We start from the raw sequence: 17,497 nt of genomic DNA, 5'->3' as shown, positions 1-17,497 counted from the left end.
AGGCCGTACGGGTCAACCCGGCGACTGAAGTGGATCGTCGCAGTGCGTCGTGTCAAGGAAGTTGCACTGGTGTTATAATTCACGTGAAGCTAAGAGGAGAAAAAAAGTATAAATGTGGAGCTGCTGAATGAAGCTATAATATTGAGCGTTCATTAATTTCGCCGCTAGTAGTTCTCTTGCTTGGTATCGTCGAATTGCGGTCGCGCTCCCGCGTTGAGAAGCCGTTTTCTGGTTCTGTCAGAACAACGGTCTTCAAATCAGGATTCGTCGCGTTCGAAAGCAGGGCTCTTGGTCGCGGTTTTGTCCTATACTGGTACTCAAGTACGTGCGCTCAACGTTAGCGCGTACGTGTCGAGGTACCATGAATTAAAGGCAGCACGCCTCGCGGGGTGAGCCGCAGGTGATTAATTCAGGTCCCACTCCCGTATGTCGTTCCCTTATGTGTTTGCCCGTCTCGCGCAGATTTACATGCTTTGCCTAAGGGGTGAATTGATTTTGCAGTGCTGTGTGTCATACAAATTTGGTTGCATTATATTTGAGTGGTGAAGACTTCTTCAACTGCAGCAAAAATGACAACACAAAAATATGTTCAAAGCACTTTGTCCGTGTTGAAAAGAGTACCATTGAAACGCATCCCGGTTATCTCCCGACAAGCAAGGTCATGCATGAAACTGCCCTAACATTATTAACAACCTGAATTCAGCTGTAAACACCTGGATACCGCGGGAGTCATAAAGAGGCTCACTGTGTGGTTGCTTGGACGTTCAGTCTGGGCTCGATAGATGCAATTCTTTCTGTACACCCACCACTGTTTACTGTGCTTTCGATTACACGCTACGGGAAAAATTCACATATTCACGGGTCCCGTGCATCTAAACTTTGTCCCTTTATGTTTTTCAAAATCTATTTTCCATATCAGTTACCAATGCAAAGCGACGAGACGGTTGCTTACACATGCACTGTACATGCACAAGTTGAACGTCGTACACGTGTTTGCCCCGCTGAGACTGACACTTCGCCGAAATTTCAGCGCCGTCCGTTTCCTTCACTGAGTGCACATGGTTGCTCTCGTAAAGGCGACATCCTTTTTAGAGCTCCGGTCGCTGCCAAAGCTAGCGCGACTATTCGCGCAGGGTAAGTGCGCGCGCGAAAAGTAGTTCGCCATAAAACCAAAGCGAACACAAGCATATTTCGTTGCTACAAATCCCGTGCCGCGACCTCCTGGACTTCTCTTTACCTCGTGCCACATTTTCGTAATGCGACTCGTTGAGGCATCGAAAAGAAAAAAAAATTGGCAGTGGCTTAGCTCTGGCTAAGCCTGGATATAGAAGCGAAAAGTTGCAGTTATGCTTTGTTTGACGTCATGGCTGTCGCAGTTCGCGCACAATGTACTGGGAGCACCAGGATAACGGTGTAGGCATGCGCGTTATTAGCCCTCCTTCCGCATGCGTAGCAACTGTGGTAAACACGCGGCTGCAAAGAAAGGGTGGCGAGGAGGCGAGCGCGCAGCAGCGAACTCTCTCGCTACCACTTTTTTGTCTTCCTTTCCTCCTTCGTGCGCGCGCATGCGTCGCCATCCGACTTTCACCTCAGCAAAAGTGGATTTCAAGGTACAATTTTTCGCCCGAAGCGAAATCATCATCATCATCATCAAAACTTTTTAACAAGGAGAGGGGTTTAGAGCACGCTGGGTGCTCTAAACTCTTCTGTTTAAAGAACCTCGGGCTATGAGGTTGGCGGCTTCATTTCCAGGATTCCAGGAACTAAGAATGAAAATAGAAATAAGGACTTTTTTATTTACATTTTATTTTTACAACAAATTTTGTGCGCTTTGTGGCTGAAAAAGAAATGGCGAACGATATAGATGTCATGCTGTGAATGTTGAGTGTTATGGGAGTAGTAAGTGGTTTTAATTATAGATGGTAAATTTAAGGAAAAAGATTGTTGCTAGCCCCAGCATCTGCCACCGCTGCTGGAAGCACTTGAGCTGGGGCAGCAGAAATAAAGGAGAGCAGGCAGTGTGTAGGAGTGAAATGAAAGAGTGTTGTGGGAGGGATACTGATTTCGGTACGAGGGTCGTCGGCTGAGATATCCCGCTGCGGCGTGTCCAGGAAGGTCAAAGCACCTGGCCGGGCATTTCACGAGCGGGGTTAGTGGCCTTCATTACTCAGTTCGGGGAAGGGGCTTTGTTCCGCCCTCCGACACCTCCGACAAGGCGGCTGGTCGGCGCTGCTTGTCAAGGCAACTAAAGGGATAATCCATTCTCTGGCATCGCTGTGTCCCATGGTGGGATAAAGACATGAAGGGGTGGCTCTGTGCCGCCCCGACGAAGTTGCTGCCCACCCTAACCGCAGGGGAATGGCACCGCCACCGAAGTCGTCGCCACGACAGCGCCAAGGCATGACAACGGTGGGGGCGCGTCAGGTCTGCAGGTTTGAAGGCCTGAAGAAAACACAGCAATTTTGAAAAAAAAGGGGTTTTTTTCGTTTTTTTCAGACGAGAAAAAATGGAAAGAAACATCGAAACATTCACAGTGGAATTTCAAGGTTTTATGATTGCTTGCTTTCAGTTTAGGTTTTTGTTTTTGCTTTGAAAACCATTACAGCCTGCATCGTTGAACGATTGGAGAGCAGTCGTCATCGCCGGTGCGATGTAGTGCTTTTAAAACGTTCGTGCTGTGAGTACGCGGGTTGGAGGCCAGGTCACATATAAGATCCAGGCTTGACTTAAAAACACACTAATAATTGAACTCACGCCTGAAGTAGAACAAAATGGCTGCAAATTCTACAGTGCTACAGACATGGCATAAATAACATAGGCTGCTGTGAACGTAAGCGGTTTTAGCCAAATACAAGCCTAGCTTCTTGATTTCCAACGCAGCAGAGTACAGGACAACCGCTGGAATTTGGTCCAAGAGAGAGGTCTTCAGCGAAGCACGTGCCCCCATCTACCTGGTGCAAGGCCTTTGCACCAACCAGCCGCTAACTCCTCTGGCTTGCCGACTGCTGCAGATACCACCATCATCCGCCAGCTGCAAACGAAACTGAAACATTCACTCCCCTTTCGTTCCTACTCAAATGAAGAACTGTCGTTTCGTTTAAGCCGTTTCAGAACAATGGTGAGCCTCTGTGCGTTCATCGAGCAGGCGGGCTTGACTTCCCGCTTGTTCTTCGGCACGTAGTGCACGCGTGACATGAACGCTCCGTGGGTGCTGCCGGGCGCCCCACCCCGGCCGCTAGTGCAGTGTGCCGCGCGCGCGATTAGTCCTAGACAGGACGCTACGTGCGCGCGGCTATGCACATAAAGTTTTCTTCTTTTTGTAAGTGAATGTGCACAGTGGCCGCTCGCGCGCACTTATTTTCAGACAATGTTTGGACATTAGCGCGCGAGCGGCTCGAACTTGAATACTTTTGTATTTTGTATATAGTGTAGAAAGCTCTCCCCTGGCCTTTCTTGCTATCGCTCTCCTGTATACTCTCCTCACTGTCCTCTCCCTTTCCCTTTCATTTCCGCCGGCTGCAGCTCTGGTGCTTAAGATATTAGATTGCAATAGCCGCGGCCGGCAACACTCTTTTGCTTCACCTTTTCTTATTTTTAGAAATAAACCACTACAACCTTTAGCCTCTCCGTTTTCCGCTGACGGGCACGAGTTACCCGGCTGTCCAGGTAAGCGATGGTTCTTTTTTTTTCTTACTCTCAACCAGTGTCGTAGGCATTACCGAAAAGAAGTAACTAAACACGTTACTCGTTACGCTAAGCAAAAAAAGAACGCGTTACCGCCCTACGTTACCTACAAAAAAAGGTAACGCGTTAACGTTACCGTTACCGAAAAAAAGTATCACAAGTTACTTCGCCGTTACTCCATGACCATTAATTTTAATCGGTGCGTCTTCGCTGTAACTGTAACCTAAAACTCGACTTCTCTGCAAGGCTTGTTTTCCAACCAAAAGATCTCAAACCCTGACGACGCGCTCATATTCTTCAAGCGAATGGAATCTCCGGATGATCGCACTCTGCTTGCAACAGAGTCTAGGCAGGAAAAGGAGGGAGGCCGTCCTTAGTCACAGTGCTGTGGGGAGTGCGTTGTTCCTTGTTCTTGCTAGAGGAAAACGGGGGGGGGGGGGGGGGGGGGTATGGCTATGACGGGAGAAAGTTGAAGCGACAGTGTTGTTGAGCAGAAAATTTTTAGAAAGTTTAGTGTGAGGTAGCTCACTACCACCCGCACATGAATTAACAAAAGCCCATTTCATTTTTTCCTCTACTTGGGTGCTACAGCCAGTTGACTGCAATCCCCTTTTCTGTGCTGTACCATTGTACTCTTTCGACGGCTCTCTTGGGGCCATCTTGAAGTAAAGTGGCGACATTCCTGAGTTTACTCAGAAGAAGGAACTGCCTCCACAAAGAATGCGAGAGTGTCGCCTGGGAACGAGACCTTTTGGTTGGAAAACAAGCTTACGCAGAAATTGACTTACAGATTTCTGCAAATGGTCCATTGGTGGCTCGGCATGCGTCCACTCTTTAGAGAGTTGTGTGTGTGAGTGGTTCGGGGGTGAAGACGTGTGTGAATGCGTGTTCGTGCTTTTTTTTTTTAGTTGAGTGCGTCGTCAAGGGCAGGTGTTTTTTGGCATGCATGCGAGCCGCAACACGGGTCGTCGAGAACACCTGTAGATTTTGTTTATTTGCAAAATCATTTTCGGCGTCTTTTTTTTCTGAAAAAGAGGCGGAGGGGGACAATTGAAATAAAAAGTAACTAGTAACGTCACACCTCACGTTACCGCGAAATATTAACGTAAGTACGTTACCCGTTACAGTTCCCAAAGGGTAACGAGTACGTGGCTAAGTTACCGAAGAAAGTAACGCGTTACCGGTAACGCCGCTACTTGTAACGCGTTCGAAAACACTGCTCTCAGCAGAGACCGTAAAGCCGATGCGGGGGAGCCTAGATCGGTAGCACGTGTAGCGAGCCGCATACGCGAAACTGCTCGCCCTACACCTTGTGTGGAGTACGGGGTCCGCTGAGTAAGGCACTGGCGAGCCCTGAGCTCCGCCTACTTGTTTGTGCATTGACAATGCACTCTTCTCGGTTGGAATTACTCGCGAGCAGGAATAGTAAAGTTCCAACCAACTACCGAAGGTTTTCAAACCAGCCGAAAACAAAGAAGTTGAATGAGCGCGCCGAGTCTCAATTTTAGCCTTTCTTTTAGACCACATTTTTCTTAAACTGCCTTCTATTTTAGTCCCGTCCTAACTAAATCAATTCTGTTGGTTAAGTTGATATTACTGCCCCAACCGGCAATATGTCACCCTACGGACGTACGAAGACCATGAAATGTTCTTCGTACTGCTAACCGCCGTATATGGGACCACCGGCCAACGCGCCATTATCTTTCGTCGATCGCGACAAGCCTGCGACCAGCCCAAACAGGCCACCCGACGTCGGAAGTTAACTGTAGTTGTCGCATCCGAGGACGACCGGCAATGGTTCCCACTGGATCTCGAGTTCGTCGTCTTAGCGCAAAATCCACAAAAGAGCAAAAACGTGGTAAAAATGCATCAAGCGCGGAGCTAGGGCACTGAAAACATGGCGCGGAGGATGAAGTATGGACGAAGGCAGTCGGAGCGCCGCCGAAGGGCTAGGTGCATGGCTTAGACGGAACACGGGGCGCAGCTTCTGAGTAATTAATGTTAACACTCTGGTAAAATCCTATCCAAGGCGTTGAATAATTAAGGAGAAAGTAAACAGGAAACTAAACAGAGTATCACGCTTTGCAGAATATCTACAGAGTGAGTCAATAGTTTCTAGGTCGCATGGTCAGGTCTTCTGCAGTTTATTGTGACACTTAATACGTGTGTAAAGCTACCAAGGCTTCCAGACGTGAGAATGATGCCTCTCCTAACACATACACCTATTTCGAGGTTCAGGGATGGTGTTGTAGACGTCTCAGTACGCAGCTTAAAAACAAACTCCGTGGCCCGGGGACTTTTGATCAGGGGAATGGGGGAGGTGTACATTATATAGGAAAACCTACTGGGAGTACTGTAGGGGACAAAACTCTGTGAACCATGGGTTCCTCAAACGAAGCCGATAGCTATATTATTAGCCGGCAGCTGGAGATGAAAGAACAAAGCTTTGACTCTCACCTCCACAAGCGGGCTCTTTAGCCGCCGGCTAAATCTCACGTGTTCCTCAAACCAGCGGCCGCTTTCGTTTGAGAAACACGTGGTTCACAGACTTTTGTCCCCGACTGTACATAGCTTTTAATAGCATGTATGCATAGCAGGTATCTGAAACCATATTCACATGAATAGTGAACAACCGACCTATCATAATCATAAACACGTGTCCTAATATCCTTTGTTAGTAAGGCACCCTGTTCAAGTTGCCTTATGGCAACAGCTGACTCAGGTACCTTGTAAGCCTTCTTGAGCATTTCTGCTTTTTTAGCTAATTGGCAGAGCGAAAACAAATTCCCTGCATGTGGCAAACGCTGCTTTTTCAGTGGGACTTCTTTTGCTGCTTCCCAGATGCGATTGCTATTTATGTAGCTTGTTGTTTTTTGCAAGAACAACTTTTATTAGCGGTTGTCTTGTCACTCTAACATTGTTTTTAGCCTCAAGGTGTTGCACGATGGTTCTGGCATAAATGCGGCAAGCAGGTGCCGCGACAATTTTTCATTGTGAAGGTAGACACAACGGAGAAAGAGTGTAGCGTCTTTTAAGCTCCCAGGTATGATTTAATTTAGGGCGGTGCATTTGTGAAGTTCCTGGCGAATCTATGCCGCTCTGAAGTAGCAAACCTCGCATCAAATCATTTGCAGCTTGCGGTGACTGCAGACTCAACCACCAAGAACAAAGGTTGCAGCAGCTTTAGTTTGCGTGCTAATTTACAACTTATTTTGTGGCATATGCGTGTAGCCTTGGGCAGTGAAGCTGGCTTTTTAAACCCACCTTTCGCCTTCGCACAAAGAACGAGAGCCGTCTCCATCTCCAGCCTTCGAATCGTCAACAGCGATAGTGCTAGGCCTAGTTGATTGCAGAAGATGCAGACGCACAAAGATGGACGCACCAGCTCCTTGTGCGTTCGTCTTTGTGCCTTCGTGTTTAGCGCCCTATTAAGGTCTTATACAATCGTCAACCTTAAATCCTTGCTAGGCATCCCAAAATGTATTTTGCCATACTCGGTGGTGTTCCATGAGCGAAGTGACGCACTCTTAATGTTACCAAGTAACAAGTCAGGAGCAAAGCGAAGACTGTCCAGAAGAAAAGGCAATCCATTGAAGGGGGAAACCGCTAAGTAAAATCCGAATCTATTACTGCCCGCAACAGTAAGTGATGGTTTTCCGCAGACTAGGGCAGGCACGTAGCCAGCAGTATTTGTCGAGAGGGGCCCAAGGTTAACGTTTCGTATCGAAGGTAAGGGACGGGGGATTAGGATTTTAGGCTAAGACGCCGCTCCACCCCCACCCCCCTTCCCCAACACTTAGATGCATGCCGTCACTATGGCTACAAAAGTATAAGCCCAATACCATAGCACTTAATGTTTGCCCTTTGTCACTTCAAAATTGAGGTGCCAAGAGACGCATGAAAATGCGTCACAATATGGATATTATACAGAACGGCGAAGAGTTCGTCGACAGTTTAAGGTTACCAGAGAAGTCTATTCGCACTTTTCAGCGCCTACAGGTGGCGCGGCGGCATCGCTGTCATGGAGAACGGAGCGGTGATGGAGGTACCACGGAAGCGCGTGCGTATGAAGGAGCATGCAGCTCCCGACCCTGTTGCGTTTGTCGAAGCGATTCTGCCGCTCGCTGAACAAATGCAGAGGTGCGCCGTAGGGAATGATTCACCTTTCAATGTCAGCCATATGATCCGTTAACAGCTTGAAACCATACAACGCAAAGGAAGGTAGGGGACTAAGGAAGCACTTTCATGCGCCTCTTTTCGATCCTCTGTTCCATTAACTTGCGCTAAAACTTTTTCACATGAATGGCTAAGTAATTGGCTTCAAAGTACCGCAATTTCGGGTATGCAGTCCGCGGGCTGTAATGTAAAAAAAGCTGAAATTTTGCGCTTTGCGGCGCACTAACTATAGGCGCGGACAGTACAGTATCTTTCAATATCGCCGGATATGCAATGAAATTCCGTACGCTTACTCTGTTAGGATATCGTTCTGGGGTGTGTGCAGATAAATTTTATGCGCCGGTCGCACAAGTTGCTCCTCTGGGCTTTGTGTATCGGACGCGGACAGTCTAGTGAACAAAATGTTTTTCAGAAATAATTGAGCCCTGCTGACACGTGTGGACTGCATATTGTAAATTACAGTAATCAGCCACGACCGGCACTAATCTAGTGCTTTATACTCGCCCTATTTACAGAACTCGTGAACATGCTAACGAGCGAAAAATACAGAGCGTTTCGCAAAACATTACTCTGCACAGGGGTCCGCTACGTTTAAATGTTTCATGAGCACCACGGTCAGAACATCAACTGTTGACATTCAAACCACACCTTTAAAACGCATATATGCAAACTCTCTAACCGGCTTGTGTTTTTTTTTTTATTCTTGACGCCATGTCGTGAGAGTACTCGGTAATCTGTAGCGACGACACGGTGCCGGCTGTCAGCCGTGGTCGCAGAGGGCTAAGATCCTTGATTGAAGTCATGAAACTCCGGACCGAGGAGCGCCGTAACCAGCCACGCTGTGGCGGCTAGCTCACCGAGATAACGCCAGAAGAAATCTTTCCAGATTTCTCACAGTACACGACCATCGAATTTGAATCACTCACTTTATTCCCGATCTACAGCTCCAAGCTTCAATGTGCTTTCAATTTTTTGTACCTAGAGAAACTGCACAGGCTCAGTTCATCTCACCCGGCACGATTTTTGCACTGGGGGACACTACACAAACGATCGCTTCACACTTTTCGCGCCGGCACATCCATTGCGAGAAGTGTAGCTGCTTGCACTGCGAACGCCGATCACCGGCAGACCGCTTCGGAAAAGAACCGCGTGGGGGCGCCACCGTTGCTGAAACGTGCGAATATCCTCATGATTGTACTGCAAGAATTCAGCCCCGAATTCAAAGAAACTACTTGGGACAGTCGTGATGTTTTATCTTTCGATCTTGCTGCCACGTGTTTAAAACACGCATTACGTTTCCAACGCAACAAGCTGCCTGATACATGCAGCACAACAGCTGCACATTTCTTATAGAGGAAAACAACACTCTTCTTTCGAGCCGCTCGCGACCGTCTTCCGAGACCGTCTTCTTTTTTCTTTTTTTTTTGTCGTGTGCTGTACTCGCTCGTTGGGACGTACCCTTGGACTCCCCCCCACCCTTCCCCCACCTCCAATCTTTTCTAAACCACGTCTCCGGGATTACCCTGCTCGTGGTCCATTGGTTTCCTGGAAGGTCCTTGTCGTCGAAGCCGGCACCATTCTTGAGCGCGAAGCATTCCATGGGTTCTGCTGACGCTGATGCACGTGCACAAGAGATCCGCCAGTGCCCCTGTCATCTTAGCTTGTCTTTCCCCTTCATCTGAGAGAGAAAAATACCCCACTAACGAGGGGCCGAAACGGCCCTGCCCCAGAGGCAGTCGTGTTGGGACTCTACAGGTGTGGTGGCCACCTGGTGCTAAAGAAAAGGGGCACCTTCCGCCCTGTCCTCTCGGGGTCGCTCGGCGTACTCAGTCAAACCCACAAAACTGGATGTTCTAAATGTTTCAAGACAAAAGCCTCATTTGGAGCTGTCGGAATCGATGAATACTGCAGCAACACTATTACATATTTTTATTTCGATATCCCGATCCTGAACTCTAGTCAGCCAAGTTTTATGTGGCTTATTCCCGCGCTCTTTAGGTCCTACATAATGACTGTACCTCTATGCAGAAAATTGTGGCATGGATGTTGAGAGACAATAGTTTACGGCAACGGCTTTTAATTTTTATCATTTGACACATTTCATTTTTATTGCTGACGTTATTTGTTTCTTCATTTATACAGTTGTACTTCTGCAGTGGTATCTTTACCCGGCTGATATGCATCGCGTGCCAATGTATGCCTGCTTAGCATGTGTTACTCTCCGTGCGCCTGTGGTTTTCGTTCAAAATTTACTAACGATTTTTAAATCTTAGTTACCTTGCTACCTTTTATTTTCCAACATCAGCTTTTACGTCGTGCAGTTTCGGGGTCTCTGGCTGTGCGCTTAGGTACAAGGTGGGGGGGCTCATGTTACAGCGTGGCCACATAGAATTTGTGGAGGGATCAAACTCAAGAATAATAACTAATTAGGGAGTAATTACTCATTGACATCCACCCGATTGCAGCCATACGGCTACAAATTAAAGCCAGCTTTCTCAGAAATTCCGGGGTCCGGGGTTCGAACCGCGCACCAGGACGAATTTTTCTTTAACTACGAAATTTCTGAGAAAGCTGTATAGCTTTCCTTTGTAGCCGTATGGCTGCGCTTGGGTGGATGTCAATGAGTAATTACTTCCTTATTACAAATCTACTCCATCTTGGGGGATTCTCCTAGACATATGACCAAGAATAATAATTGCATTGTCATTCTGCATTAGATAACGCTACGCACTGTCTAGACAAGTGAAATATGTATTTTTAGGGCCGCCGCGGTGGCTCAGCGGTTGTGGTGCTCGGCTGCTGACCCAAAAGACGCGGGTTCGATCCCGGCCGCGGCGGCTAGAATTTCTTTGGAGGAGAAATTCTAGAGGGTCCGTGTACCGTGCGATGTCAGTGCACGTTAAAGAACCCCAGGTGGTCGAAATTTCCGGAGCCCTCCACTACGGCGTCTCTCATAGACTCAGTCGCTTTGGGACGTTAAACCCCATAAACCAAATAAAACCAAACCGAAATATGTATTTTTTTTTAAATAAAATAATGTATTCGTATGTCTTAAAAATCGTGGCAGACATAACTGATACCAATGCGTCCATGTCTTTGCGTAATCACTAAGTGAATAAAATAGCACACGAAGTCTACAACTATATCAGTCCGAAAGCAGCAAGCAGTGCATGCCGCTGATATGGAAAACGAAAAGGTCATGAAGTGAGCAAGTACAGGACGAATATTTCAATGAATCTGTCGTTCAAGAACCTTTACATTTTTGTAGATATGCAATAGCCAGGGAAAAATCTCAGTGACGCTGTCCTTCGTTCCAGTGTACTGCGCAGCAGCAGCTGTCACCGGTCATGCATTGCGAGTAATTGCCCCGAAATTTTTAGTCGCAACAGCGGGCATATGTATAAAACGAGGAGTTCTTCAAAGTATACATTAGAAGTACGAAGATAAAATGGAGTATTAGAAATGCGAAGATACAACTTGATAAAGGACAAAAAAGTGTCCCCTGGAAACAAAGTCACACCATGTATACACAAAACCTCGCAACTAGGTATCTAAATACACGTATGTCTCCATTAAATCTACGTGTCTAAGCAAAAGTCACTCTAATAAGGCATCAAACAAAGCAAATAAATATCTTGCGCAATCACAGATAGTAAACTTTTCACACGGAAAGACAGACGATCCAGGCAAGGACAAAACTATGATAGTAGAAGGCGCGATATGTACTTGGGCCATGCTGCAGTCGGTGGACAATTCGACAATTCAAGGGGGGCTGAAGCCCCATAATCTCTCCCCCCCCCCCCCCCCCTCCTTTGGCTACGCCCCTGATCCGCACGTGGTGGTGCATTTCAGAACCTCGAGCCCGATTGGTGTTCTTTGTTTTGTAACGTTATTTATTCGCGTGTTTTGAGTGGGAACTTTTGATTCGGGTGATGATGTAATCAAAAATTTCAACCTGTAACCCGATGATTGCCTGGGAAGCTTCTTTCAAGTGCCGACAGATGGAAATAAAAACAGCGTGTGAAGAATTATAACTATTCTCTCTTTGTTAGGAGAAGGTAAGTGACGCCAACCAAGTAAAATACAGGAAAAACACGACGTTTCAGGACCGGCTCGGGCCCTTCTTCACGGTGTGACTATGGGCGAGCGCAGCTGTTCTTTTTAAGCCCCTGCGTGGAGGACCTCCGGGTCAATGGCCGCAGCCCATGGACATAGGATGAGGGGAGTGTCCCCAGGGAACGATTAACATTCTATCGTGTTTGCTGAATGTGCCACGACTCGAGTAGAAGCCTCCTGCGTGGGTTAGAATCCGTTTCCAATACAATGGTGCTGTCGAAGTCAATTGGGTGGTCGCACCCTTCGCACTGTTCGGCCACGGCGCTGCGTTGACGAATCAGGTGACGGACGTCCGCTTTGTGTTGTCTCATCCTTTCCGCGAAGTTCTTCCTTTCCCCTATGTACAACGCCGGGCAGACGGAACACCGAATTTTGTACACGACCCCCTGGGCCTTTTCTCTGGGCTGCCGGTTTTTTTGGGCGGGGGAGAAGGCGACTGATAGTGCTGGTCGGTTTGTGCGTTGCCAGCACCCCTTCTTTTCCGAGAATGCGAGCCAGCGTCTCGCTCACGCCTCTCACGTACGGGATGCAAACACGTTCTCGCTTCTGGCACGCGCCTGAGGAAATAATAGTTCGGATTTTGTTTTGCCTTTCTTGTTTCCTGATAATGAGCCGGATGAATTATTGACTTTTTGTTTATTTTTCAAGAATTCAACATCTTCATGGGCTTCTATTTCTTCTGTATTCTAAAAGAACTCACAGCGCTCGAAAAGGTAACTGTTACTATAGGCAGTGAACACCGAATGTTGGAGTTATCGGAGATAAGGTAAAAAACAAACAGGAAACGGATGATGTTTTTTTCCGGAACAAAGGATGACATATTCGGAGCGAGCAAAAACCCCTGCTAGGCACTCCCACCACCGCTCTTAGTGGCGCGATGTTAATTCTAAAGACTAATTAGTGAAGAGTGAATCCTGTTATGAGGTTACCATGGCGTACAAAATGTCTACAACAAAAAAATAAACGCGATTCACGAAGTGGAGGACTTTGCTTCTTTAACATGTTGGTACGTGCCGTAAATACATTGGGGGGGGGGGGGGGGGGGGGGGGGTAGAGACAGGCTTTAGTCGATTGGACCGTTCTTAGATTACGGCGCCCGTAATGATAAAATTACGGTGACTCGATGGCAGGCGCCGCTTTCAGGGTGAGGGCACCGCTTCGACGGGGGTATGTTGGGTCCTACTCTCCCGTTCGGCTTCACTGGGAGCAATGCGTCGGCGGGCTGTTTCGAACAGAAAACGCCTCTACCGTGTGAAATTCCGCAAATTTGGTGTGCTTCCTAGACAGGACGGTGCCATAGATTGCTTAAAAAGTGATTCAAAGTTAGTTACGCAAATATATATCTTCTTTCGCAGCTAATCTGCCTTGAAACTCGGCGTCTTGTGAACAGTCGTTACTTTCTCACAACGATCGCAGCCTACTCCAGTGGAATCAGCTGACCCAGATGCTTTGCATTTCCTTACCTTGCAAACATGCAAGATAACTTATTTCGAGCTGAATTTTCATATCCGCCAAAAACTCCCATTCAAGCAGCTTCTCGTTCACCGCGGAGTCAACTTCGAGAAGTTTACGATAATGAAACGTTAAATTAGCGCATTATAACTCCGCCCCAAGCAAACATTGTTCTGAAATGCAAGCAGTTCGCATGCATTGCCTCGCATCCTTTGGAGTTCTGTTGGTTTACAGCCGTCTCACCTGACCTGTGGTTCCCACTTTTTTTCTCCGCCCACTTCCCGAGCAAAGCGAGATAGCCGCTGCCCTTTTCTAGAGTGAGCATAACACCAGGGAACACAACAATCCCTCATTGCTTGATCTCCGACTGCTGCACCACGCTCACAACAGGAGATCACTTCAGGCAAAGCAGCGTGGCCCAATGGGCGAATTTACGTATATTTTCGCCTCGGTTTTGCATGTTTCGAGCGTTCCCCGCGGCTGTTCTTCTCCCGACTGGAGACGCATCATTGTACAACAGCCTCAGTACACATCGAACCTTTTGCACCATGCTGTCAGAAGTCGCACGCTTTGTCAAGACCACTAGCACGTGCGCCGATGACGTAGGCCGGGAAAGCTGTAATCGTCCTGCAGTTGATTGCGCCAAGGGGGACGAGGATTGAAACTTGCCAGACCGTATCCAAATTTACCGAGCGCTTCCTACTGAACCTGACGACAACGACGTTTTCAGTAAGGCACTCATATTATATAGGTCTACTGTATGTGAGCACACGTCAAGCATTATGTTCAGTTCTCGGTTCTGGCAGCCTTGACGTCATAGGAAGCATAAAAGGGTTCTCACGCAGCTTCCACCCTCTCCGTTCGATGACGTTCTACGTCACACCTGCGGTACTCAGGACGTTCCACGTCCGCCGTTTATGAATGTGGGTGGCGCTGATGAACACTCTCAAGGTTAGGTTACTTGTAAACATAAATACCCCCGAAAGCAGAAGAATTGACAGCCGTCGCCGTAGCTCAGAGGTAGAGCACCGGACGCGTAATTCGGAGGTCGTGGGTTCGGATCCCACCGGCGGCATGTGGTTGTTTTTTTCTTCTGCTTTTCTAATCAATTAGCCTTAAGCGATAACATATTCAGTAATATTCTAAATTGATCAACACCACAAATAAAATAAATAAATTTAAAGAAAAAAATCCCCTGTGCCCCTAGGTTTCAGTGGCTGTTGGCTTCTGTCATATTTACATCACGAAGGCATTCTAACCCCCCCCCCCCCCCCCCCCCCCTCCTCCGCCCTCCCTTACCCCCGTCTCTCTACTTACTTGCGCCAGTTCATTACCAATATCCTGGCGGTGTACCTACATTGAGTGCGTCAATAAGCAAAGAAGTCGCGACTGCGTGACGCAACGAAAGGCACCTTTTTTCTCCACTACAGAGCAAAAAGGCTCGTGTCGTTGCCGTCACGCAGCCACATCAGTAAAATGTGTCACGCGTGTTTCTGGGCAGGCATTTTCTAGAGTTTACGTTTCTTTTTTTTTCCTCTCTTGATGACAGTTGCGGGGATGAGAGCTTTTCTGTACTTTCGACCCGTCCGTGTTTTTTTTTTGTTTTTTTGCGCGCTTTGCGTCAAACGAGCGCACCTGAAGTTTGCTCCCACTGCACCAGCGCCACTTCTCCCCTGCCGGTCATTTTGGCGTTTCTGCCTGGGCACGTCGCCGGTGGAGCGTGCTGCTGCGCGTGCTGCTCGCGCCGCTAGCACTCCCTCTTTCATAATGAGCACGTGCCGTCCTGCTCGCGGGCGCACAAAAGTATTCTTGCCAGTGGCAAGTAAAATTTTATTTCGTATTTTTCAGGAATCGTTAACCACAGGAATATTGCCCTTAAGCTGGGAGATAGCTAAAACAGTACCAATTTTCAAATCTGGGAACAAAAACTCCGATGAAAATTACCGTCCAATATCTCTCACGCGCATCTCCTGCAAAATGCTGGAACATATAATTGCATCTCATGTTTTCAGTCATCTTGAGCAGAATAAATGTTTACGCTAATCAACACGTGTTTAGGAAGGGTCACTCCGGTGTAACACAATTATTCGTACTAACTACTGTTTTGCATTTTAATATCAACGAAAATATGCAAACTGATCGTATGTTCCTTGACTTTGCCAAAGCGGTTTACCGCATAGTTCAGTGACGCATGATTTTCGAAATTATCATCACTCCTTCTATACTCGCTAACTTTCACATGACTTCGCAATTCCTCTCGCATCGCCAAAAGGTGATATTTGTTAATAATCTGTCCTCTGACCTTTCCCCGGTAGCTGCGGTGCACCGCAGGACATTGTGCTTTTTCCCTTATTATTTCTTATTGATATAAATGATTGACCTAATAATATAACTTCCAGTATGTGAATATTCGCGGATGATTGCGTTTGTTAAGATCGGCGTTAGCAAGAAGTCAGCACCCACGTTGCTCCTGGATGGTTCCGAGAAACCCCTGTCTACCCAACGACTTGTTTGCCTCATGCGTGCCGAATGGACCTTAGAGGCAAGGGCAATGTACCTTGCTGCGTCTCCGTGCGGGACCCCACAGGAACAAGAGGACACAAGCATCTATGGCGGATGTCAAGGGCCGTCGTCTTTGATGGCTCTTCTGCGTTTCGAGCATCGCGGCGGGCTGGTGGGGGACTTCCGCAACCTTCCGGCACGTCCCCGAAGGACAAAGGCCCACTTCCGCCCTTTTCAGGGTCTCGCATTCCGACCCTTCGTGAGTGATGTCTTCCGATGGACAGGTGTTGACAGCCGGGGGGAACCTTCCGCGCGTCCGAGAACCTTGCATCCCGGAATCAACTTTACCTCGAAGGCATCCTTGTCTCTCCGGCTCAACGCGTGACGTGACCACAAGTGCGGGGGTGGAAGTGTATGCGCGCGAGTGAGTTTCCAGCCACAGCTGCCCTGGAGTTGACGTCATCATCCTAGGGAAGCTATGGAAGAAGGACGGTATAAAACTCGGCAACGAATGCGGTCGAGGCACACTTCCTGTTCAGGACTCTTGTAAATATGTAGTCACAGTCGGATTTTCTGTTTCTGACTGCTGTAAATATGTAAATGAATTCGTTTTCTTTCGCCACCTTCTAACTCCGTCGCTCAGCGGCATTCCTGTCCTTGGCCTGGAGGTGGCAACGGGCGTCGTGCTGACCGTGGATTCGTCGAGCCGCGACCCCGAACCTTGTCCTCAACACATTATATACCGCCCTATTAGAACTACTAACGACCACCTGGCACTTTAACCAGACCGTCTTAATATTAACGACTGGTGCAACTCATGGTTAGCGACCCTTAATGTATCAAACTGCAAAGTCATCTCCTTCTCCCGTAAAAGTATCAAGTCTAGCTATACTTATACCGCATTCAAAATGATCTACTCTCTCACGTATCACATTACAAATACCTTGGCGTTTCTTCAGGTCTTTCATGGTCATTCCATATCTCATCCATACGCGCCGTCGCCTCCAAGTCATTAATCTCCGAAATCCACCATCTGACATTCGAAAACTAGCATACCTCACTTTTGTTCGTCCACAACTTGAATTTGCTTCTTTCATTTGGTCTCCCTGTCACAACAACATGATCACCACGTTAGAATCTATCCAAAAGAGGGAAGCGTGATTAATTTTGCGAAACTTCAACTACTGTTCAAGCGTCACTAAGATTAAAACCGATCTTTCTCCACAATCACAAAGCACACGCCGCCACATCACTCTCCTAAAACTATTTCACAATTTGTACACTTTAATAGAACAAGTTCATATCACCTCGATGTCTGATCACGCACGTTGAAAAGATTATGTAATCAGCTCAGTTTCGCAAGGATATATGGTGATACATTCGGTTTCAATTCATCCGCACTACCACGAGCCATGAGATTACGGAATGACATAACAGACAACATCAATTCCACATCTTATCTAGATTCTTTCCATGCCAGCTCATCACACATTTCACTGAAACCGTCATTTAGCACGCCTTCGTTCAAATCATTTATATCTCTTATTTTTTGTTCTTTACTATGCTG

This window comes from Amblyomma mixtum, chromosome 9 (genome assembly GCF_055824585.1).
Source record: "Amblyomma mixtum isolate Tamu chromosome 9, ASM5582458v1, whole genome shotgun sequence".
Lineage (NCBI taxonomy): Eukaryota > Metazoa > Arthropoda > Arachnida > Ixodida > Ixodidae > Amblyomma > Amblyomma mixtum.
Note: the sequence above shows the minus strand (reverse complement) of the source record.